Below are 25,536 nucleotides of genomic sequence, written 5' to 3'. Positions count from 1 at the left end.
AGTCTCCAAGTTTGCTGCCTTACCTTATTCGCGGTAATAGGGCTTTGGAAGTTGAGCAATATAAATATTTAGGTGTAACACTTGACAGTAAGTTAAAATGGTCGTCACACATTACTAATATTTCTACAGCCGCATTGAGAAAGCTATGGGTTTTACGAAGAAAGCTAAAAACTGCCCCAGAACACATGAAAAAATGGCTTACGAAACTTGTGTGCGGTCTTTACTTGAATATGCCTCAGTCGTTTGGGACCCATACAAGAAAAAGGACATAATGGTCCTTGAAAAAGTAAATAGGAAAGCGGTTAGGTTTATATACGGAAAATACAAAAGGGAAGACTCTCCATCGCAGTTAATGATGTCTAATAACATTGCTACACTAGAAGTCCGCCGAAAAATAATAGATTGGTATTCTTGTTTAATAGTTTAACAGGTAAAAATAAACTGAAGCTTCCGGTGTGCATTAAGCGTCCTCTAGTGAGAAGGACTCGGAACGTTCTTGAACATTCACTTACTCCCCTTTTCGCCAAAACTAACAGTTCTAAATACAGTTTTTTCCCTAGAACAGTGCAAGATTAGAATTCGTTACCGGAATCCGTTTTTTCCTCGCAAAATTTTTCTGATGCGTTAAATCGTCTATTTACCTGCTAATATTGATTATATGTATGTTTTGTATACGTGTGCTGCTGATATTGTATAAGTTTATTCGTTTGGTTTATTCTTTTGGTATCCGTGCGCTGCTAACATTGTATAAGTTTATTCTTTTGGTTTTATTCTTTTGGTTTCCGTGTGCTGCTAATATTGAATAACTTTATTCTTTTGGTTATGTAACATTATATGTTCACTCCTGCTTGGGCCAAGCAGTGGCCTGCAGTATTATGAAATAAATAAATAAATAAATAGGTGTAAAAATAAACACAAAGATCAAAAGGATGCTTCTATGTAATCTAGAGCGACCATGCAAACCGCTGCTAAGTTCGAATTAAGCGCGCTTTTCACATCGACAGCATTTCCGAAAGTTGATGTGGCAGACTTCGCTTACTTCAAACAGTATGTCGCGAAACAACTAAAGGTGCGTAAACTGCGAAATGCGTAAAATAGTGGCATGTGTGCGCTTTCCTGTTGACAAAGCATATTCTTTTTATTTCAACTAAGCAGGCTAACCACATTTTTTCTCTAGACATTGAGATGTCCGTGCCACTTTTATTTCTACCTTAAACTTGAACTTCAACAATAAAGTAAAAAAAACTCTGAAGCACACTGCTTATAGTTACATTTATTTCCGGCGCTCATTCTGTGCTACCTCAAATCTCCCAAATAGCAGACACGGGCGATCTTAACATATAGTAAGGTGAGAAAACATATGATGTCATTGAATTTTCAGTCATTCGCTCAGAGAAAAACTGAAAAATGTTGCCAAGGAAAGGAGTCCACGCAGGTAATTGATCAAAGGTGTACAAAGGCAAAGTTCACATGTGTATGTATGCTTCATACATCTGAGTTTTGCTACACTCAAGAGGCACAGAAATCGTTGCAGATTTGAATAGTTTTTACAGCGAATGCTACATCACACAATTTGTCGCAGACTAACAAATTATGCCTTCCGTAGAAACACGGTCATTGACTTGCTTATTCCTGCACCACGTGACAACCGCTTTATTTCTGAGCGTGTAGCACTGCCGTGTTCACCTGCTGCCGACTTAGCATGCCCCATCCGCTGCCATGTGATCAAAGTTTTTTCTTTTCCAGTCTGGGAGTGCCCATTTTCATGACAGGGAGGGGCAGAGGTGACACAGCTGATGGTATTGCCCAGCGACAGAGAGGGGAAAAAAACTCACAGGACGGTTACGACTGTGTAACGCGAGATTCAGTGATATCTGTATAGGCGTTGAGTTTAGATTAGTTGAGGCGTTTAGTCACATGACCACTCGTGTAGTGGTCACGTGATGCACCCCTGCACTGGCGGGTGGCTGTTGCAAACTGACACCGGTAGCCTTATGCGACCCAGGCCGACCGGTGCAACCAGTAGGTGCTCGCGCACCCACCGGTTACGCCGACGCCGACGACAGCGGACGACTACGACGCGAAAGCCAGGGATGGGCGCCTAACAGCTATCGCTGTAAAACGGGATGCTTCCTCTCTTGTAATATGCTAGCATCAGAGTTCCATCGGGAAGAAAAGCCAGTCTCCATCGTATGTGGGTGGGTTTGTAGCGTTGTGACCCTGTTCAAAGGAATAAATAAAAAATTGGAGGAGACACATAAACTACGCCTTAAAGTTCCTGGCTTATGGGGGTTTAACGTCCCAAAGCGACTTAGGCTATATGAGAGACGCCGTAGTGAAAGGCTCCGGAAGTTTCAACCACTTGGGGTTCTTTAACGTGATTTGACCTCGCACAGTACACGGGCCTCTGGAATTTCGCCTCCATCAAAATTCGACCGCCGCGTCCGCCTTAATGGTATGACGCGATAGCGTATGGGTTAATTCCCTTATATGCAGAATTGGTCATTCTCTACATTCATGGATCCCTGAGAGTCTTCAAGCCACTCTTGGTGCAGGGATGCACCGGTTAAACGGTGTGCTGTTGCTCTGCGACGGCAGCTGCTGCCAACGGACACAATTTCCTCTTCCCGAGTCACCAATCATTTTCTTAACTGCCAACTGCCACGGTTAGCAGTTTGATGATAATCTGATGGATAAGTTTTAATGAAGCCTGAAGGTCACGCGACCTTGGTGGCCCACCTGCCTCCTACGTTGCTTCTTTGTGGATTTTTTGTGGATTTTTCGCTCACGTTCAACGACGCAGACGATGTCACCAGATTTTCTGCGACACGAGCTCCTTACCGCTATCATGTTAAAAGGCCTCTCATATTGATAGCCACAAGCTAGATTCGAACCTTTGACGGCGGGAACAGATCAGCCTCACTGGCCGCTGCTTTTGACCACTCGGCCCTCGCCACGGCTTTGCATCGCACGTCCTAAAGTGCGAGCTTCGTGCGCTGCGCTTTGGATGTCGTCATGATCAGCTTCCATCCGTACGCAAGTCAGTCGAAACGCAAGAGGACGCGGGCATGTACAAACGAGAAAAAGTTAGAACGCCATCTGACGAGCAAGAAACCGGAATGGCGGGAGATTTAAATGACCGTAGAAGTATAACAAAGAACTTCCGTTCTAATAGGTGTGAATAGACTCGATTGCACAACACAAAGCGCTCACGAAGTATGAACACACATCAAAACGCATTTTCGTCCTCTTTCCTTTTCCTCTTTCCTTTTGATCACTTGTGAATTTTTAACACAGGATTTCATTACTTTCCTTTGCACACAACAGCATACGGCCCTGATGTAAGAAAGACCAGGCGGTGTGAACTTTTGCAGCGTACGTGTCAAGAGACTTTTATGTTCACTGGTCGTGCCAAGAACACCCGACAATTCTTCTGCTAAATTGGGCTAAACAATGCCGTCAACTTCCGTTCACTTGACGCGAATTCCTTCCAATCCTGCTACTTTCTCGCCTGCGGGTTTGAAGTGCCGCCTAGACTGGCGTAGCGATCGGTAGCTAAGAGTGCTCTGACCAGAACTCTCGTCATGTCAGTGTAATGTGTTTCCTTATTGCTATCTTGCGGGCCCGAATGGAACAAGATTTAGGCAGACCTCGTCAGAACACTCACCTCGTGCACCATTTCATAACCTTGCTCACGTCGAACACTACGTATAGGAAAAGGAAGAAGCTGTTCCAGAGGCCGACGCAGGCATACATGGCGGTGAAGTCAAAGCCAAAATCCTCGCGGATATCGTATATCACTGCGAGGAAAGAAATCCCTTACAAAAGCTTCTTTGGGCAGTTTATAAATTGTTCAGTCTTGTCACTGCAGTTACAGACTTTGTATAGACAAGTTCTATACACGTCTGCAAACAGTTCAGTCAATACATCAATCAATCAATAAAACAAACAAACAAACAGTGAGTCAATCAATCAATCAATCAATCAATATTTATCAGAATTCTTCCGCGTATGACAAAAGAAATGCTAGGACAAGAAAAAAAACTGCTACCAGCAGTTTGTCCGAGGTTCCTGCCCCTGTTTTCTCGGCAGTGCGGAAAGTAAATACATAGAGGGTGTACAAATACAGAATTCTTGCACACAGACTAAATACGCACCGGGTATACAAATACAGGAACTCGTGCACATTTCAAGATGTATGTGGCATCTCACACAAAACAGGAAGACAAACTTACTCGCCCACCATAATATCCCACATACAGACATATCAAATAACATAACATCAAATCCTATGGATCATCTATAAACAATGAGTAGATTTATGGCCATACATATTTAGTGGGATTTCCTATAGACAGTCTATAGACTACGAAATTCAAAAGGAAATACCTATAACAAGGCGGTAGAGTCTATATAATATCTGTAGAAAATCTACAGATCATTTCAATAATAGATGGCCTAGAGAAAAATGATTATGTAGTGTCAAGGTGATGCCTTCTAAGCTCTGTGTGTTAATCATCCTTTAAGAAGCGTCACGAGCTTGCATGCAAACAGAAGCGACTTTTTCTCCAAGTCTGGCGCGCGGTCTCAGTCAACAAATAAACTTTCAGGTAGCACAAAGAAATACGCTTTACACGTCGGGCCGGAGCAGAACGGACAGAAAATAAAAATGCACAAAAACGCATTTCCAGGCACCGGATGTTGCTAATCTTAATTTCAATGCGTTGCATTTATCTTGTATTATCAGATAAATCATCCCTAGGAAATATTCCTTTTCATGCGCTCGCTGGCAGCAGGCGCACAACATCGCTGCTGCGAAAGATTACGGCGCTGTGGGAGCGGCATATATATAGCGGTTGAGTGCGGAGCACTGAGCTCTGTCGTAAGCATTGCTTATTAGATCTAGTTCCTGTTTAACAGCATTTTCTTAACATGGCAGATACAAGAACAAGAAAGAAAGACGCCATACAGTCTAAAAGTAGAAAGAAATTCGCAAAAAAATGCCCGCGTATAGCTAAGCAGGCACTCTCACCTTTTATGTAAAGGCTGAGAGGAGCAGTGGTCATCAGCATGACGAGTGGCTGGCCGCCTAAGATAGCGAAGCCCAGACCACCGAGGGTCTGGCTGATCATGCACCTCTTGACATCTGCGATATCCGGGACACCAGTCACACGTGCATGCACAAACTGGAAGTTTCCTGTTGAGAAATTCTCGAGACATTTGGATTAAAATACGGATGTACTGATAACCATAGTTAATCGCTCTTTATCCCTTGAAACATTTGTTATTTACGTCATATTTCATTTTGACGAAGCAAAATTCTGACCTCTTAGCTGGCGCGCATAACAAGCCGCTGTTATCAGGACCCGAACACTAAACAGATAATGATTAACCAGAAATATAAATCCGGGCCTCTCCTCGGCGCCATCGCTATCTGAGAAATTATAAAAAAGAAAATGAAGATTAGGACATGCCACAAACAGAACGCCGTAAGATATTAATGGGCAAAGCATAAACACGGAAGCCATTGCTTATTGCTTTTAAGAGGCGTTTTCATAGAAGCTTCCACGATGCCTTTATGCCTCCCCACTTACATATTGTGCGATTGACGTGGTAAGCTGGAAAGTGTAGGCTCGCACTCTGGATCTGCACCTGGTTTTGTTACAAGCACAGTTCTTGGTAACATGGAACAGCGCAGATGAGCTAGCGTGCAGTGTGAGAATTATGTTTGTTTCAGACCACCGATCGCCAGCAAGCTCTCACTGCTAAATTTAGGTCGCTCCTGAAGTGCTGTACGGCCAAACCGGTTCCATAATATTCATAAAGAATATTGCATTAAAGATCAGCTGTCCGGTTAGCGGTAAAATTAGTCATTTAAGAACCGATTCGACTGACTGCATTCGCAAACTGCACTTCTCTGACACGTCGCATTGCAGTGGAAAAAGCCCTGCTTTCCCTTTGCGCTTCTTTTTGTTTGATTTTTACACTGATGTATGAAACATCTGTATTTCATTGCGCTGCGCTAGTTCAATACTCGAAATGCAACAGACATTTCAATACCGAACTTCCGCCTCTGCTAGCGTAACACCACTCTTGCCCCTTGTTATATTCCTCACTTTCATAATATAATGATATTATGATATCATAATATCATAATTCATAATAATAATTCTCTTTCTGGATATCAAGTCACGACACCTGAGTTAATTTTCACGGTTTGGTGCTTCATTGTTCAGATAATCACGACTAGAAATAACTAGGCTGCCTTAGTCGCGAAAGCCCTGTTTTGAAAGCACTGACGAGAAAACTAGTTTTTTATGATAGCTAGAAAAGCGTGCTATGTTAAACGACGTATAACCAACTGACGTCCACTGCAGCAGAAGTGAGAGTAAGAAGGTCCATTTTATCAAGAGAGCAAGGTGCGGGAAAATTTAGTGATTCGCAATAACAGCCTTTTTTTTTACTTCTTCCCCACAGTAGGAAAAACGACTGTATTTAGGTTTTTCTTGTTTTTTTTTTGGTTCCAGAATTATGTGGTTTAATGAAATCATTATGTTAACCGTTAAAATTAAATCAATAAAACACACTTTTTAATACGAGCCGACGGGGCTATAGCTTCGTTTAAGTCTGCCTTGTCTTGACAAATTCTATTCGCGAAATGAAGGTGTCGATAAATTTTAAAAAAAGTTGCGAATATCTGCTTTTATCCAAAAATAAAAAAAACAAAGTGACTGGAATATACAACATGTCTATCTATCGTGTAACAGCAAATACTTCAGAAAAAATCAAACTTCTAGGCAATACAGATTTCCGGCTAAAAACTATCAGTTTAGGGTCGTATAATTGAGCACGCTATTGGACGAAGCTGTCAGGGAACGCTGCTCAGCGTAAACGGTCTCATGTCCTGTTCAAATGATGCGTAAACCCTAGAAATGAGGCCAGTTTCGTCTCATTTCTTTAGGATCCCACCTTGAGTAAAGCGAGATACCTTATGCCGTGGCTCTCTTTCGCCACAGATGCCCTTGCGTCATCAAAACCAAATCGCCACTGTCATCAAGACAGACTAATAACGATGTTAGCGCCAATACGCTGTTCAAAATGCCCTTTGAGATGAGCGAAACGGGCACACATAAGAAACTAAACGAGGGGCCGCCACAGGCTTTCTGGGCTCCTTAGTCGGGTCTTCATCGCCCTATAAACTAAGGTAAGATGATGCGGCAGCATCGTCAGAGTCACTGCTACCTATAATGTCGATTAAATGAAACTCGTACGCAACTGAATAAGGAGAACTGCCGCATTTCAGGGCGTGTGCCTCTCCGGCGGTGCTGGCTATTCTCAACGGCCAGCGGTTGGAACTTAAGGCCAGTTACCACTCTCTCTTGTAAATAATCATAAATGTTTTTCACCACCGCCACCACCGCTGCTTTCACAGGCGGTTCAAAAGTCACCTTCACGCGCAAAAAAAGGAACTAAAATTAAAACTAAACTGTATCTAACTTCAATTTCTACTGCGCATCATGTTTATCGACGGTGCGTAAGCGCTTGAAATTGGCGTTCGCATCCACCGTTAGCAAACTAACCATGGCCAATGGGAGCGGTAGAGAAAGAGTTAATTAGGCTTTCTTGCTGGCCAGCCATTACTAGCCAGATAAATCGCGAGAAGGTTTTACTAATCTTTGTTTAATAATATGGTGTAACCTAAAGATGTACTATTCAAATTTAAACATTGGGTGTCCTCTTAAGGAAAAACATCATTTCCTGATGCAATTCTCGAAGCGGTGAGACACTTTCGCCAATGGCAAACTAGTTTCTGTTTGCCGCAAGGGAAAAATAAATATGGCTTACACAATAAATGGAGTCCTGCACAGGTGACCTTCCCGGATGCGAAACGAGTGCGAGATATTTGTTCATCTTAAGAACAAGCCATACCTTTGATGGCACGGTGTACGGACTGTTGGCTAAGAAATTTAAGAAATTCAGAAATTCTACCATGGCGCCATGCTTTCAGGTAATCCTCCCCTTTTCAGGGCTCCCCTTCGACGTCAGTAGAACCAGCCAAGTAAGTTACCGTCAATAGAGAAATAAAACTCCAGCATTAAGCCGAAAAATATTTTTCACTTGCATCAAGTATTAAACTTACTGAAACGGCCTGTATAATAAATGAATGAATAAATAAAAGAATTATTAATTAATTACCTATTGTTATCAATTATTATTTATTGATTAATTTCATTTCCCGTCAAAGCGGAGCGTGCTCCATAAAAAGTAGAAATCCTCCTACTTGACGGGATTCGAACCCCCTTGGTACAATAGCAGACAATGATGATTTACAATAACAGTACATGATTCAGGAAGTCACCAATTACACAATATATATGTGTATGCCACTATCGCAGTACAAAAAGTACTAAAATGTAGCGCAAATTTCACTTACCAATCTTCCCTCGTGTATTGGTGTCATTTAGAGCCCCAAATGCTATCGTAGGCAGCAGGCAGCCGAAGTAGAGGAAGAATACAGTAGATATTGTCTTGTGCAACGTCCACGGGCCAACAGCACCTAAACGTCACAAGCAAAAGCGGTGCAAAAGTCATCTTCGATTGGCACAAGCTGCTTTATAATGCTTCGAAATAAAAGACTGCTGTCTTACATCGCCCTGCTTAACCTCGCGGCTAGGAAAAGGGCTTACACTGGGCAATTTCTTCAAGTTTCCTTACTCTAAACATCTTAATGCATTTTGCATTGCTACCGAAGTCTATGCTTCTCAAGTTTCCCTAATTTTGTTCCACAGCCCCGAAAGTTAAGCACACCAAGTCGCCAACTGTGACGTAATCGCACTTCTTTCTACTGAAACAAATGCTTCGACTGAACAGTTGACCGCGAAACGCACTAGGCAATCAAAGCTGCCGTTGTGGAACACTCCTTTTACATAATTTGTAAGAGAAAGACGGGGAAAAAAATGGATGGGGAAAAATGGGCGTTCCATTTTTTTCCCCAAAGGATTTTGGACAGAAGAACGCAAGGCTCCCGAATGGGCAGCAAACATTTTTACAGCTTGCAGAAACCGCTTGAATACTACTACACATTGAGGAGGAAGCTTAGAGTGTGATCATGTGGTCAGAACAAGGATCAACGAACAGAAACCACTGGACACAGCGCCAGTAACAACGTCGTGCAGTACCAACTAGCCTCTTTTCATTCATTGCAGATATTGAAGAGCGGTAAGCGCAAAAAAGAGAAAGCGCAGAAAACGGAATGTGAATAAAATAAAAATCAGAATCAAGAAATTTGACGACGGAGCAGTTTGTAAGCAGATGCTAATGAAATCAAAAAGCAATTTGATGAACGAAATTTTGGCCACTCCATCCTTGCTATTGCCATTCCTTAAAAAATAAAATGGCAGAAGCAGGGCCCTTGTGGTAGAGCATCCGCCTCGGAATCGGGCTGTGCTGGGTTCGATTCCGAGAGTCACCGGGTACCCAGCGGTTTTCTGATGGGTACAAGATTTCCCCGGCTTGGTGTTCGGCTCTGTTGGATTGAAATGCTCGGAAAAGGGCCTTTACTCACCTCACCCTCCCTCGACGGAAAATCTGTCCGCGAGGGACCGAAATACGACCCGTGCAGTAAAGCCCATTCTCACCCTTTTTAGGGGTGCCTGTTCAATCCCGACGTGACGGGACTTCAAGGCGCAGGCTCCTTTTCCTAGCCATGCAACCCACTGAAGCGAATCACCAGTCCGGGCGAAGGCTTTTACTCTTTTCGGGAAAACCGATGGTGACGTGGCTGGCAGTGGTAGTCAAAACCACTGGCCCCCGAAGAAAATTCTTCGATTTATTTCGTGGATTTTTGCATAAAATATCACGTGACAATGAACTCTAGAGCAACAGAGACCTTTTAAGGAGTAAAAAAGAATCAGACTACTCACAAATTACTTCCAATGTGCCCTGAAACACTTCGTGGCACATCTTAGGGATTCTTTCAACTCCTTCTAACCACTTGTGTCTGTTCTCTTGCCAGTACAAACATACTTTCTACATGGCAATAATCCCGTGGGCGGTTGTAGCTTGGGATATACCAGCTGATGACTTTCGCTACTGAATGCTGGGAGATACTAAACGAGAGAACCGAGAGAACTGACAACGCATGGCGTGCCATTTACTTTATACGTTGCCCTTGTTTCCAATTCCTGTAGTTCAAAGCTCCTGATCCGCACGGAATTCGAAAACAGGCCGGAAACAAAAACCTCGCTGCTGAAGGAAAACGTCCTACTTCCCTTTATTGCGTTTCCAATAGATCATGCACTAAGCATTAGCGAGTTTTGGAATACGGGGACCCTATCGGTTAGGGAGATAGGGAAAGAGCGGGGTAACCCAAGAGTAGCCCAACAGGAGTTGTTCTGCGCACTCCCTCTGGCGCCCTGCTATTTCCCTATCTGCCACACGAATGGCGTAATTGTTCTGCCCACGCGCTCATCCCCCCTGTTGTCCCCGTATCCCTGTAACAGGTAAGGTCTCCCTGTACTAAATCTTGCTAATGTCATGCCTAAGATTAAAGATTTCATAAGGAGAATATCACCGATAGAAGATTCAGTTTTTATTCCAGCCTGGTCGTGTTTTGCGACGGCATTCCAGCTGGACTTGTTTGCGTCCCAGCACGGCACGTGTGCACATAGCTTTCAAAACGCGGAAGGTATTTACATGTTTACTAAAGTGTTTGTGCTCTCGAAATTGTACACTTGCGACATGGCGCACTCTGAAAGGAGCACTCGAGGCGGCTAAAAAGCCGTCGAAAAGAAAATAGAGAGAACGTTAGGAACGCTCATCACCCCGACTACGCATGTCCCCTGGTAAAAGTAAAAAAAAAAAAGCCTGAATTCTACTTTTTTCTTTTCCGGCTTCTCTCTCTCCTTCCATTTTTCCTATGAGCAACAAATACGAAAACAAACTTGATACGGTCAAATGCGGTTTTGCAATCACAGCTGGACATGAGTTTATGGTCTTCAAATCCACGAGGCATTTACGGTCGTCACGTAATTGACCGAATTGGTCTTAGGTGAGAAGCTGCGTTTCAATGGCAGAGCCGAGTTGGCTGGTGGCAATTTTTTTGCGCTTTTGGTCGATGTCTAGCCTAGGATACCGACCTAGGTTTGGGAATCTGAGTGATATGTTTGGCGGGTCCCAACCGCGCCCTGTTAGAAATTTTCTGGGTCCACAGTTCTTTATTTGTAGATGAATTTTTTAAATATGCAAAAGAGCGCAGTGGAAAGGAACGGTGCACATTCCAGAAGAATTTTTCTACTCTGAGATGAGAAGAGCGAAGAACGATAGGTTATCCCTGCTTGTGCCTTGAAGAGTGACAGTGGAAAAAAAAACGAATCGCGTGGGACTTACAATCTACGTAGTCGCTAATGTAATAGGACAGTCGGCGCCGGAAATCGTCCCTCAGACCTCTGGCGATGGCGCACTTGGAGGCTTTCTGAAAATGCATTAGCGATATGTTAGCTAGCTGGAGTCAACAACATTCGCCGTCTGCAGCTAAACCTAAGGCAAGTAGATACACCGCTAAGTATCGCAATAAACAACGTATCAGTTGTCAAAGACAGCCCGCGACACATTAGTGGTGTAGGCGACGTCTTCTTCTATCGGCCTCAACCGGCAGTACATGCCAAAGAAACTACTGCCTTTCAAAACCATCATGCCTCCGGAGCATGTTTCTAAACCAAAAGCAAAAGTGTCAAATAAGAAAGAGGAGACCGCACAAGAAATTTTGGTTATACTTAACGTGCCATGTGCTTCTTTCTCTCACTGTCTTCCACTATTCGTTTATACTGCGCACCGAACTTGTCAATAGTAAAATGGAAATAAACACTATACACTGTGTGACAAATTCTAAGCACAGCCACAGACTTGACGGTACGAGGCGTACTACAGGTTTAAAACTGCACACGAGAAAAATTATGACGTCCAGGACCTCGGTTCTACTACGCCATTTATGCCAACATGTTATAGTTGCTATCAATGGCCACGCTATTGCGTGCCCCAACCTTAGGCAGAGTGCCTAACAGGTGTTAATAATAATAATAATAATAATTGGTTTTGGGGAAAGGAAATAGCGCAGTATCTGTCTCATATATCGTTGGACACCTGAACCGCACCGTTAGGGAAGGGATAAGAGAAGGAGTGAAAGGAGAAAGGAAGAAGGAGGTGCCGTAGTGGAGGGCTCCGGAATAATTTCGACCACCTGGGGATCTTTAACGTGCACTGACATCGCACAGCACACGGGCGCCATAGCGTTTTTCCTCCATAAAAACGCAGCCGCCGCGGTCGGGTTCGAAACCGGGAACTCCGGATCAGTAGTCGAGTGCCCTAACCACTGAGCCACCGCGGCGGGGCAGGGTGTTGAGCGTAAGTTAAAGATACTGACACGAGTCACTACCAGAAAAGGGACTTGGAGGACGCCTAGTTTTAACCTCAGCTGCGATGGGAGTTTTGTCATGCTCTTTGACACTTGCAGCCCTGCATTTTTCGCACAATCCTTAAATTTCCTGCCGCTGAATTTAGTTTCTTTGCAGCGAAGATCTGCTTAGTTTCTTCTTTAAATTCCGTAACGTGAAAATCTAGCAAAGACAGAGATGGCGAGAACACTCCGGAAGACACTCAACTGAAAAGAAATTTATGCCTCTCGTCCATATGACGACAGGCTTTTATTACCTTTGTTCACTGCGATCGATTTCTCATTAAGGCTACCGACATTTAATTTTAAAGCAGCGACATACATGTCAAGCCGTCTCAGCAAGGTTTATTCTATGAGGAATAATTCCTTCACGAACAGCTTTGAAGAGCGCATTGGCCGGTTCTGCAACGTTTGGAAAAGCAAAGAAGTTCGAGGAGAAAAGGGGAGGCGGAAGGAGAGAGAAGGAGCCACGCGCAATGCTGTTTTGTGAACGACACGTCACGCATCACATCACTGTAACGCACCTCGCTGGCTGGCATGCATAGTGACGTCACACACACTATATTAGAGAGAAAAAATAATTCTTATAATAACACGTTCACTAGCGCTAACAGATATTGCATAATCTCGAGCTACGCAGCGGTAATTATTCTTTTTTGTTTTGTTTGAGGAAAGGAAATGGCGCAGTAATTGTCTCACATCTCTCGGTGGACATCCGAAGCGCGCCATAAACGGAGGAGGAAGGTGGGAGTGAAAGAATAAAGGAAAAAGGAGGTGCCGTAGTGGAGGGCTCTGGGATAATTTCGGCCGCCTGGGGATCTTTAAAGTGCACTGACGACGCAGAGCACACGGGCGCCTTTGCGTTTCGCCTCCATCGAAACGCTGCCGCCGCAGCCGGGTTCGAACCCGGGAACTCCGGCTCATGAACCGAGCGCCCTAACCACTGAGCCACCGCGGCGCGTAATTGCCCTGTGAGTATTTTTTCACAACCCAACATAAAGTCAACCTTAGGAGATTCTAGAGTCTGCATCCACTCACATCCTCGTCCAGCTTGCCCGCTGGGCAGCCGTGAAGCGCGAGGACCTTCCTCTGGTCAGCGGCAAGGTTATGTGCTCGCGCAGCGAGCTCGTGGGCGAACTGGACGGCGGTGCGAGTATCCCAGAGCCGCTGGCGAAACTCGGACTCGGCGAAAAGCGTGGAGAATGTGCGGCCCGTCTCCAGGGCGTTCTTGGTGCCTTTCTCCCTGCTGTGGGTCAGCACCAGCACCAGGAACCGGACGTCTCCGCGCGTCTGGCCCATGTTAGCCGGGTGCTTGATCCTCGCGATGGCCACGCGCTTCCTCAGCAGCGTCGGTATGGAGGCCCTGCGTGTTGCAGAGACGTCTTTCGTGGTGCAAGATCGTGATTCCAAACACGCACGGTACGCCTTCAGCTGCTGCTACCCTTACAGCTGAGGAACATTGTGTGCAATGCCTGAACCAGGACGTGTTAGTCGGACTGAGCTATAAGAGGAAGAAGTATCGGTGGCACAAAAAAAACAGAGACAGAGAGGTTTTGTCCTTCAGAAAATATTTACCATGACACCAGATGGCGCCTCTTTCTAGGCAGTGGAGCAAGTTATACACAATTTCACACAACTCCACCACTGTCACCGATCTTGTTATTGCTCAGTCTTAACAGAAGGAGGCTGAGAAGCGTGCGTGAAGAATTCATTGTTGATTGTGCGCACGCTCGACGACGTGGTTCTTATGTTTGCTGCCTGCTTAAGTTTTCTGCAAATGTAGGCCAAATGGTAAAAGTGCGAGGTCAGTTGGTTCTTCGTGGAAAGAAGAGAGCCAACTACGATGACGGCACAAAGACAAGAAAAACAACATCTTGTCTCAAAACAAAAGATTCGACAGTGGTCTGTCTTCTTGGGAAAAGAAATTTAAACAAAAAAGAACGGCAACAAAAAAACTGAAAAACGTTTTCAGAACCTCCTCGGTTCCTTCATCAGGTTCGACTACGGGCCAGTTACAGCTGGCCTTTTTAGCCCTTGTTTAGTCAGCCGTTGGGTGACTGCCCGTAGACCGCAGATGTGAGAGGGTTAGGGGGAAGGGTTTCTAACCATGACTCAAGTAACAGCTTTCCACGCAGGCGCGGCTACGTGTCCAGCCTAATGGTCCCCTCGAAGTCAATATTGTGGTCACAAGCCTCGCAGTGTTCCGCCATCGCACTTCAAACTTTGTTCATTGTTTGACGTACGCTTTGTGCTGCCTCAGTGTTTTGGGAAAGTTCTTGGTTTCGCCAATGTGCGACGTCGAGGACTTCGAGCAGGGGATCTAATATACCATGCCTTGAGCCTTTTCTTTCGAGTAACGGTTCTAACTTGTAACAGTCTAGTTTGTGTGGGGCCAGTTTAACTTAAATTCAAGAGTTGTGCGCACTTTTCATCTGAAACACCTCACGATATCGCACAAAGTTGCCATTCAGTGAATAAAGTTCATACAATTATATTCATTAAGTGGCCTTCAACCCTCTTCCCCTCTGCCACTTGGGAAGTCACCCCATTCAACAGGTATATAATATAATATGTTTTGGGAGGAAAGGAAATGACGCAGTATCTCTCTCATATCGTTGGACACCTGAACCGCGCCGTAAGAGAAGGAATAAAGCAGGGAGTGAAAGACGAAAGGAAGAACGAGGTGCCGTAGTATAGGGCTCCGGAATAATTTCGACCACATGGGGATCAACTCGTGCTGTGATCGCACAGTACCCAACACTTTCAACTATCATTTTCCCTGCATATTGTTTTTAAATTATGCCTCACCTGCCCACCAGGAGCTGACATACAGATGTCCGGCCTTCTCCTCATACTTAATATATCTATATATTACATCTATATAATATATAATATAATTTTCATCAGCTATAAGCCATCCAACACAAACAAAAATAATTTGCCTTCTTCATACAATAACTCTCGGTAACAGCCGTTGCAATGGCTTCGGCTCTAGCAAATGTAAATAATATTCTTATTTATTTATTTTCTTTTCTTCTATGCAAAATTCGTTTATTAATTTTTATTTTTGTACTTCATGTTGGATTAAGCCCGCTATACTTAGTGGCACGGGCCGGGAAACCTTTCTTTTAATTCTTTTCTTTTTCTTAGTCCCACCATAGTATTAGTACACGGGCCTGTAGCATTTCGCCTTCATTGAAATGCGACCGACGCCTCCGGGATCGAACCCACGTCTTCGGGTAAGCGCAGCCGAGCGTCAGCGCCATAACGAATAAGCCACCGCGGCGGCTCAGCTAATAGGTAAGTAGTAAGTGAAGTTTAAGGCCCTGAAGCCACACAGGAGTTACGAGGAATGCCATAGTTAGGAATGCCCCTCCATCTGTAGCACCTGATGGAAAATAAAGATTTGATTTGATTTGACAGCTGCGGATTAATTTAGACGAACTTGGTTTCCTTGACGTGCGCTGGTGCCGCACAGCACATGAGCGTTTTTGCGCTTAGCCTCTTTCGAAATGCGGCCGCCTCTGTGGGGATTCGATGCCGAGACCTTGGGATCAGCACCCGAACGCAAAGCCACTGAGCCACCGCGGTGGGTCACTCGCAAAGAGGGAAGCGAAAGGAAGCCCCCCCCCCCCCCCCCTTTTAATCGTTTTTCAATATTAGAACGAATAACTGGGTAGTCAACAACCACCGCATTAACCCACATCGCCGCTAGCGCCGCCGCTCAGAAACAGCGGTGGGCGCTGCGTTGCCATGGGCAATGGGACAATATCTTGTGACGAAGGTCGAGGCAGTATGGACGATTTAGAGCGAGTTGAGGACTTGAACTGAAACTAAACATTGTGCATTTAATTTGCCATCTGGTCCTGAGGGCTTGAACATATAAGTCATTCGAGATTTGACCCCTCTAAAGGCGCACTACTCTCCAAGGCGCGTCCCATGATTGATAAACGGGTGTCTAGGGTCTGTTTAATATACCAAAACTATGGCAATGAGGACACTCATATGGCAAACAATATCAAAGACCTCCGCATGAGAATCATGTAAAGGCCCTTGTACTTCTTTGTACGCGCAACAATGTTTCTGCTCTGTCAAATAGCGTCCCTAACGAGACAGAATAACATTTGTAGGCGCGGGACAACAGTCGCTGTCGACGCTACAATTGTGGGCTCCTTATTATTTGAGCTAAGTTCAATCATTGTACCTTGCAAATTGTGTAAGGAAGCGCGCCTCTTAATTTCAAGGCTCAAGTTCGCGTCGAGGGCCACTCATCCGCAATATTCAGCAGATGACCGAAATATTTTCCCTATTTTAATGTGCATTAAAATGCAGCGCTTTTCACAGACACACTGTTCATGCATACTGTATTCGTCATACCCTGTCCCGACGAAGCGTAAGGAAACTCATAACCATCATCATCATCATCAACCTGACTGCACCCACTGCAGGGCAAAGGCCTCTCCCATATCTCCCTAAATAGCCTTGTCGTATGTGCAGCTACGGTAGTAAATAAACCACGTAGTTTCTAACCACAAACATCCTCGATCAAATTAGTTTAAATTAGTGCCTGCAGTGTGCGGTTTGGGTCTCCCGAAATGGTAGCTGTTTGTACAGTGCATATAATACCGCAAACATTGTACTAAAATTAGGTACATGAGATGTCGTCCTTTTTTAGCTTCTGTGCTTGAGCACAAAAGCGACTGCACTTTGACTAAATCGTAGCGCGCCTACTGTTACTGTGTATGGCAGGATGAGTTCTGTTTCTTTCAAAAATGGTAAAAACAAACAGTTGCCATGAAAGCAGTTCACGCATCTTGCTAAATAACAAGCGTAATAGAAGTCCGTTTCAGGCTACCTGAAGCGCCCAGCAGAGTACACGGTCCTTGGGCAGCACAGTGCCAGCTAGCACAAAATTTCTCACAACGCATGCAGATATATACCCAATGAATGAAGCCCAAGGGCGGGAGACTCACGTGACACACACCCAGCTCTGGTCGTACTCGAAATCGCCATTGTCGTAGGTGCACACACCTTGTATATTCCTTGCCGGCATAAGAACTGGAAAGCACATCATTAAGATTAGTGACAAAGTAAGCAGGAAAGGTGATCTGAGATTGGTAACCGAAGTGAAGAACAATTACTTTGCGCCGTCCACGATCACGAAGCACTACAACTTCCTCGGTAAACGCGCTGTATTTCTATACCCCCGTAAACGGCGGCGTACAGGAGCACATCACTTGACGCCGCTGATATTTGTGCAGGGTGGATACCTTTGGCCCCAGTAGTGAGTTGAGTTCACGTTTGCACAACTCGAACCGACCATCACTATGGCCACTCCTCCTCTGGTCTATAAAAAAACGCGCTGCTTTAAAACAAGACCATTGCGACTGGTTCACTTCTAAAACCACCGCCTTTGAAGCAAGCATACATTCAGCGTATCTGGCACCCGATAATCCTCTTAGCACTCACAGTATGCTTGCCTGCTGCCATTTTATACTGGTGCATGTCACTACTAAGCATTTCTATTTTGAACAAGGATGTGGCACTGTGCCGGCGCTCCGAAATGTCTTACCAAAACTGGAGAACCCTATATAGCTTATGTTTTTCGCCTGTTGTGAAATAACAGTAGAGAATCTATATTTCTTTCCCAGACCCCAATCTTCCCTACATCCTCGTTATAAGCAAGCACATCTCTTGATGCATGCCATCTACAGCGCGGACTATGTGCATTAAAGCAATATGTTCAGTCGATAAATAATGGCAGCCTCGGATATTATTGAATGACGTGACTTGACGGTGGCTAATCACGTGTGGAACGTCATTGCCGAACGCACTGAGAAGGACGAGCTTAGCATAGACTGTGATACTCTCAATCGTTATGGTAAAGTAGGACTTATCAGAGCTACTGCTCACACTGACTATCCAGGCAACCGCTAATAAGACAAATACAGCAGACAGAAACATGTTTGCAATTTATTCATGATAATTATATCACGTACTGCGCACGTAAGTGACGAAAGACTCATGGACCCCTAAGTGAATGAGGACGTGCGTGCTAGCCGTCTCATGAACAAAAACAAACTAGTTAACCTTGTTATCCCTGTCGGCGTTTCCATACCTCCAATCACGTCCTCAACACTGTGCACTGCGCACGTAATTCTGCCCCACAGTGGTAAATACCCCCCGCGTTGTTGCCAGTTGTGTTGCACCTTGCTCCCTACCCTCATTTCAGAAGGAAGGCTAAGTTGCTTGGTGTAGAGTTCGCCTGCTGCCATCCTCTACAGTTACATTTTTTTTTGTTACATCAGTCCCCGCAGTGACAAGGTTTGCTAGTTCTTGGCTGCATTCGCGGCGTTTGATGGTGTTCTACAGTCAGGGACAAAAGTCTCTGGACCACAAGACCCACGAACTAAGCCGATAGCTCCATTATTATCTGTCGGCTGAAGGCCAGACTAGCACAGGTAAAATAACTTGATTCTGACTTTCACCTCCACAGTTGTGGTCCAACCGGCAGCTAGCCATGAAACTATAGACTTCCTTTGCAGATCGCATGGTCCACAGACTTTTGTCCCCGACTGTTCCTTACCTCTGTAATATTTGTGATCCTTCTGCGAGCGCTAATTTCGTGTTCGTGCTCCTGTCCTTGCGCTTGCGTTTTATCTAGCGTCTGTATTCTCTTTCGTTTCTCCTCTTAATACGCCCCGGAAAGTCGCTTAGGCTGCCTGACCATCTTTAAGGCTTTTACCATTAGCCATTTCCAAATTTCTTCCCTTTTATTACTAGGCAGTACAATCTTTTTAAGTCATCTGCACCATCGCCTCTTTTTTATACTCCAAAACATTCTGTAGAAAAGCAATTCTATACCTTGTGCTTGGCGCATGATGGCCTTAGCTGCCTATGTGCCATAAAACCCAACACAACACAACACTCTTAATACGCCCCCCCCCCCTCTCTTATTTCTGGTTTCGTGTTGTGCGTTTCTCCTAGGCAATTATTTCTGTATGATAAGTTTTGTACAGTTTTTATTATTTTATTTAGCTCAGCGTGTACGAATAATTCGACATTGTCAGTCCCAGTTCTGCATCAAGTCTCACAGCGCTTATGATTTCCCGAACGACTACGTGCCTGTTCACAACCGCACAACCCTTATTAAAATAATTGCATTGTATAACAGTACATTCCACTGCACTGCATTCCGTTGAGTTGTGTTGTATTTTACTTCATTGTGCTGAAATGTTTCAGAATGTCTCAGGAATTGACCTTTGATTTGGACGTTGTAATTTCGTTCAGTGTCATATCGGAGCAGACGAATTTTCTCCGCACTATCGGCTTCAACTTTAGGGGTGTTGTCCTCATGATTACTGTAAACTAACAAAAGCCTGGCTTGAAATCAGGTTTTACTTGTTGGTGCATCCTGAAAAATATGTTCATATGCACTGAAAGAAAAGTGGACATGCGCACAGCCATGTACTGGATAACAGAAAAGCCTATTTCAAACTGAGCACGGCGAAAATCCAGCCATTGGTTTCGCGACGCGCATGGTGGTATTAGTTGCTGTTCCTGCACTTTGCCCTAACTACCATGCTTGCATTTCTTATAGAAGCCCTGTCGCTATTAGCTATAGTTTGTTTGCTTACAAGACAACTATAACCATCTTAAGGTGTTCGTGTAGGTAAGGTGAGGACGACAAAAGCAGAAGCTGCTGCGTACCTTGTTCCGACAAAAGTATGTCTTGCTTAGCTTCGGCGACACTTGCCGTTGGCTCACTAGATCCGAGAACCTGGAAAGATACACACTATTCACATCGCGAACGCCACTATTCGCTAACGTTCACTCTCCCCTGTTCATATTCACCATGTCGGTCTAAGCGGCGCCACCTAGTAGCTAAAAATTTCGTTCCTTTGCTTGTAACGACGAATAAACAATATACCACCGAGGAATCCACCGTAATTTGATATAATGCCGAGAAACTACCACTCGGATCGGTGTCCGCCAAAGATAAAGCACCGACCCGTATCGCTACTAGCGAACAAAAAATTGGACCAGACACTTAAGCTCCGCCTAAAGGATATGATGAGGTAGCGTAATGAGTGAATTGCCATATATATGCAGAAGACCATTCTCTATTTTACATTCATAAATCCCTAGGAATCCTCATTTCTCTCCTGACGCAGTGGTGCAGTGGTTAAGCAATGCGCCACTGCCCTGCGATTGCAGGGGCTCCTTGCGGTAGGCATTGTGTAGCCCAGGTTGATCTTCCCGAGTAACGAAACATTAATTTAACTCCACCAGCTGCGGTGGTCAGTTTGTTCACAGTCCGGTGGTCAGGTTGTGATGACGGCACAAGGGGACGGTGCCTAGGTGGTCCACCTACCTCCTATATGTTGTTCTCTGGGCACCACCTGCCAGTCATGTTCGTGATTTTTCGCTCGCAACGCTGACGCCGGAATTTCTGGGCAATGGGACGTTTAACGCTTTCGCGTTAAAAATAATTTCGCCTTTCTGCGTTTGCTTTCCTCAACAATCGCGTACGCTGGGCCGCCGAAGTCGAATAGTGGGAGGCGTTAGCAGCCCCTTTTATGGCTGCCCCGTTTATGTCACCGTCGACCGCTTCACGCTTAGGTTGCGCATTGGGCAGTGGGGAAGCTATTTCGCATGTCTTCTACGTGCAGAGCACCGCTCAATGTTTTGAAGCCCACACGACAGAGCAAGAAAAATGGCGGCACGACGACTGGTTTTTAGACACTCAGAGTGCCTCCAGCCACCGCTCTGCCATGCAGGATCATATTGTGCGGAGGCATGAGAAGCCTTGTGTCTTCTAGCACAGCGTAAAACACAGCATGCGGACTGTCGTTGCGTATATCTAACCTAATTACTGACGGCAGAACGGAAAGTAAACTCGCGGTAACTTCCTAAGCGGAGCAGTGCAGAGGGCCAAGCGGTGGAAATATCCGCTAAGAAGCAAAATCATAGCAGAACCTACAGCGGCGGTGGTTGTGAAGCGATGCTCGGTATCCGCTTCGGAAACGTTACAAATGTCCGATTGGTATACCTAAAAAGATTTCAGAAGGGACGGTAAATGAAAGTGTCCCTATCCAAAACGTCAAGGAGTTTCACTTTAGTATCTTTCGCATAAGCGCCCAGCACCGTTTGTTGTTAACCATTTTCAATGAATTTGCGCTTTATCCATACTCTCTAAATGCGCACCCGACTTGCTGCTGCATTCTGGCTATGGGTCCAGTTATTATTGTACATATTGAATTGTGCTCAGAAAAAAAAACACTTAAACGCCACTGAGAAAAACACTCGTACGGCATAGCAGGAGGAGGAGGAACTCTATTGGAACAGGAGAGGTCTGCCTGGTTGTCGGCCTGCATGCTACTCCAGGGGGCATAGCGGGATCTTATCACGTCACGACGGTGCATTGCTTCGCCTCATCCTGCATCCAGCTGGACTAATTCTGAAGCACGTGTACGGTAGCGCCGCTGAAGGAACCAAAGCTGACGTAGCTGCTGCCTTGTTCGATTTAGAGGTCGTCCGAAGTAAATTTCCGCAGTTCCCTCACCCGTTCCAACACGGCGTCCAGGACGCCTTCCAGCGTCGTCTGTGGCACATCCAGCAAGACGGTGGCGTCCTGAAGAAACTGGTCCACGTCCATCGAGGCTCGAACTTCGGTGCTAAAGTCCTTCATGGGAATCAGCTGTGGCGGTGAAAAAAAAAATCAAAACGAGCTTAGGCAAAGGCGAACGGCACCTTTCAGAACTCAGCAGACCCGATATCATCAAACGGGAAATGCATTCAGAAATATGTGTTGGTCGCAGAACGTGCACTTTTTTATACTTCTGGGCATTTATTTTTGTTACCAAACACCTGGCTTGATAACACTAGCGCATGTTTAGAGAATGACATGTTCGTTTGTGGAGATAAGCTCAATTAAATTCAAGTTTACTAAATCTTAAAGGGCCTCAGAAACGGGGCTCTCAATTAAGCTGCAGCATGTCTGCAATGTTAAAGGACGCCGCTGCACAAGTATCCTCGAGCAAGAATTTTTTTTAAAATAAGCTTTATGGAAGCTGTTATATGAATGAACCTCCCCATCTTCACGCCATTCTCTCTCCTCTCGTCAATTTTCGCACGCCAAAACGTCGGCGCTCCTCCGCCGACCACATACACTTTTCCCCTTCCCTACTTCTGCCGCTTCCGGCGCGCGCGGAGTGGCCGCGGCCATGGTAGCTGCGTGACATTTTAAATAATTTGGCGGGGCAAACCAATGATAACCCCCGGCTGCTATCGTCACTTGCACGACGTGACGTCGTATGACAGTTTTCGCGCAGAAGCCGGCACCGCGCGTCGCCCCGAGGTACGAACGCGAGAGCTTTTTAAAATGCATTGTAAATTTCCCGCTCGCATTTGAGGTCTCGTAGGCGGCGTCGATGCTCGGTGGCCTGTACTCTACATAGTGCTACCATTTTAAAGAAAAGCTCGAACACACAAGAAAACTTGTGGCCCTTTAAATCTTCGAAAACAAACGTGGAAACAGTGACGCAATCATTCTTATGCACCAAAGGGAGGGCATGGTAGCTTCAACCCCTAGCGGACTTGAACGAACCGGGCTCGCCATAAGCCCACTGTCATTTCTGGTCCATGAGGAGTCCAGCTTGTGTATTTTTGGGCAGTCTGTGTCTGGTTTAAGAGTAGAGCTCATACAAAACATTTTTTTGCTTGCCGACCGATGGCAGCGCGGATATTAAATGACCATTTTGTTACCATTCTGAACCAAAAATTTGTTCGTTAGGAGGTTAAGGAAAAACAAAACTAAGAGGTACAATCGAAAGGCGCGGATAACGCACGAGCTGAAAAGGAGAAAGTACAGCAGGCAGAAAACGAGCAGGGACCAAGTGTAATCTTTACTACTCTTCCAAAGCCTAGATGCTGTTTGGAAATGCAAGATCACTTTTGTAGGCTAGTGGGTGTCCAGTGAGATCAATGGAGAAATGAAGTTTTAGAGAGTCAAAGAAAACAACTGTATTTACTCGCATCAAGATAGCACGCCTACCTTTGCTTTCAAAGAGAAGTTTTTTCTATCGCGTAAATAAAACACCTTTTTTTGTGTTGCACAGTCTGCCAATAATATTGGGGAATGCTAGCAGGCGCTCTTTTATCTACGCCGAAGCAACTAGACAGATCGATTGATCTTACTGGCATCTCTTTTTAATTGGGATGGTGTGGGTTACACCTTGTGAATTAAAGCAGCTGCTCTATTTACTTGGTACTGTTTTACACCGTATTTTAATCAATGGATGGCTACGGAGCGCCATATGTCAAACGTCAAACCTATACTGCACCTTAACCTCCGGGATGAACAGCCAGCAATAATGTTCCTCGAGGTATTTGAGAACCAATAGAAACCGTGCCTGTCTCAAAAGGTTTTTAAATTCGTTCTGCCATATCAATCATTGTAGCAATTTCCTGCACTTCGCTTCGCTCTACATGCTGCGAGTTGTGCTACACTGAACTCTAGCTTCGCTCTCATTACAGAGAATTATGGGCCGCCACGCAAGTTTTATATGCGGGTTTAAGATTAAAGTTGTTTCCTACGCTCTTAAGCAAGGAACCGTAGGGTGGAGCGTTTTGTTTATTTCAAAAGGAGAGTCGTACGCAGTGACGTCTTTGCTACCACAGCCTCCCTTAATACTCGTTTTTGAAGCTCGAAATTGTTTCTCAATCATTTTGCCTCGCGTAATGAACGCACGTGCCAACTTTTCAGAGATTTAGTTGGAAAACAGAGTGCCCCCATTACGCGAGTGAATACGGTAGAAGCGACAAACCGCAACGGTTCGTTGGAAATGGTGCAGCACTTGCCGCCCTTGTGTCAGGGGCGCTTTGGAAACACCTGAGCCAGAAAAGGAAAGAATGTGGTAATGAGAGTGCGATAGGAAGCAGCGAGGAAAGCTTCGCCTGTTTTGTGGGACATAAACAAGGTGGCATTGCGCCATTTCCGGCCAATCGGTTGAAAAACGGCAGCCTCGAAGCGCACAAAGCTCCGTTCCACGAATATAAAACGGTCAGGCAGATCCCTCAGATGAGCACCCGTTATATGTTTTTTTTTTTAAGTGATGCCGCTTGATACGCTTACAGAGGCAATCGAATAAGAGTTTTCCAGAATGAATTGTTTTCCGTATCCTGTTACGACGGAAGAAAAGAAGGCAGTCTAATCAGTTGATTTTAATTACTGACTTTCTAACTGTACAAATCGAATAGCGTTTCGCTGAGGTTTTTTCCTCGTGCAGAGGGTGCTCCGTTGCGTGTAAATGTGGCTTAAAGGTTTAATGCGCTGCAGCCTGAAGACCATAATATTTCAGCCACATTCTTTCGCTCTCTGTTTACATACAATTCGCGCAAAGAAGTAAGGGACGCCGCTACAGGGGTGGATCCCTTTGCTTCAGCTACTAGGCACACGATATCCTGCATAAATTGTACTCTATTAAGTGTTCGCGGCACAGTCCCTTGGAAAAACCAAGTGGCCCAACAAAAAAGCTCAAGCTTCAAACGCATGAAGGTAATACGATATGCTTATAGTACTTCGTTAGAGAACAACAACAAGACGAAGAAAAATATTCAGCTGCATCTGGGACTTTTCAATACCTTTTGAATGTCGCTAACATTTCTTTTCATCTTAAAAACAGTTCTAATTGACAAACAACAAATACACTCTGTATTTGCGACAGATACCGCTAATGTTTATTAAACCGGATCTTTAAAAGAAGGCTTTTACGACTCCTTTGAAAACCACGAGCAGTTGATCAATAAAGTTTTGTAGGCAGGTTTTGTAAGTAGGCATAAGGTTTTGTTAATAAGGTTTTGTAGGTAGGCAGTTAGGTAGGCAGAGTGTATGAACTCTGTTGCCGTCATTTAATGCGCCTCGAAGAATAACCTTTCGCTACGTACTATGACGGGGAGAACACTAGCGCCACATATCAGTTTATGACAGGGACGAGAGTTATGACTCATGGCCTCCGATATCAGGAATGAAGGCAGGGACTTCTGGACCCTGCTGAACCGTACCACGTTGCCTAATAATAGGT

The 25,536-nt window shown here is 45.0% G+C and overlaps 1 pseudogene across 1 annotated transcript in view; it reads right to left on the bottom strand.

Moving 5' to 3' along the window:
* The window catches only part of LOC144111480 (solute carrier family 4 member 11-like), a 78,550-nt pseudogene that overhangs the window by 7,776 nt on the left and 45,238 nt on the right, over window positions 1-25,536 (bottom strand). The window contains exons 3-10 of the transcript XR_013310059.1: window positions 22,017-22,151; window positions 20,162-20,231; window positions 17,425-17,509; window positions 13,490-13,814; window positions 11,389-11,473; window positions 8,435-8,557; window positions 5,033-5,146; window positions 3,668-3,800 (exon numbers count right to left, since the gene is read on the bottom strand). The product of XR_013310059.1 is annotated as a solute carrier family 4 member 11-like (transcript). The remainder of the gene's footprint in view (window positions 1-3,667; window positions 3,801-5,032; window positions 5,147-8,434; window positions 8,558-11,388; window positions 11,474-13,489; window positions 13,815-17,424; window positions 17,510-20,161; window positions 20,232-22,016; window positions 22,152-25,536) is intronic.

Source organism: Amblyomma americanum, chromosome 11 (genome assembly GCF_052857255.1).
Source record: "Amblyomma americanum isolate KBUSLIRL-KWMA chromosome 11, ASM5285725v1, whole genome shotgun sequence".
Taxonomy (NCBI): Eukaryota; Metazoa; Arthropoda; class Arachnida; order Ixodida; family Ixodidae; genus Amblyomma; species Amblyomma americanum.
Note: the sequence above shows the minus strand (reverse complement) of the source record. Positions and strands in the feature narration are given on the sequence as shown.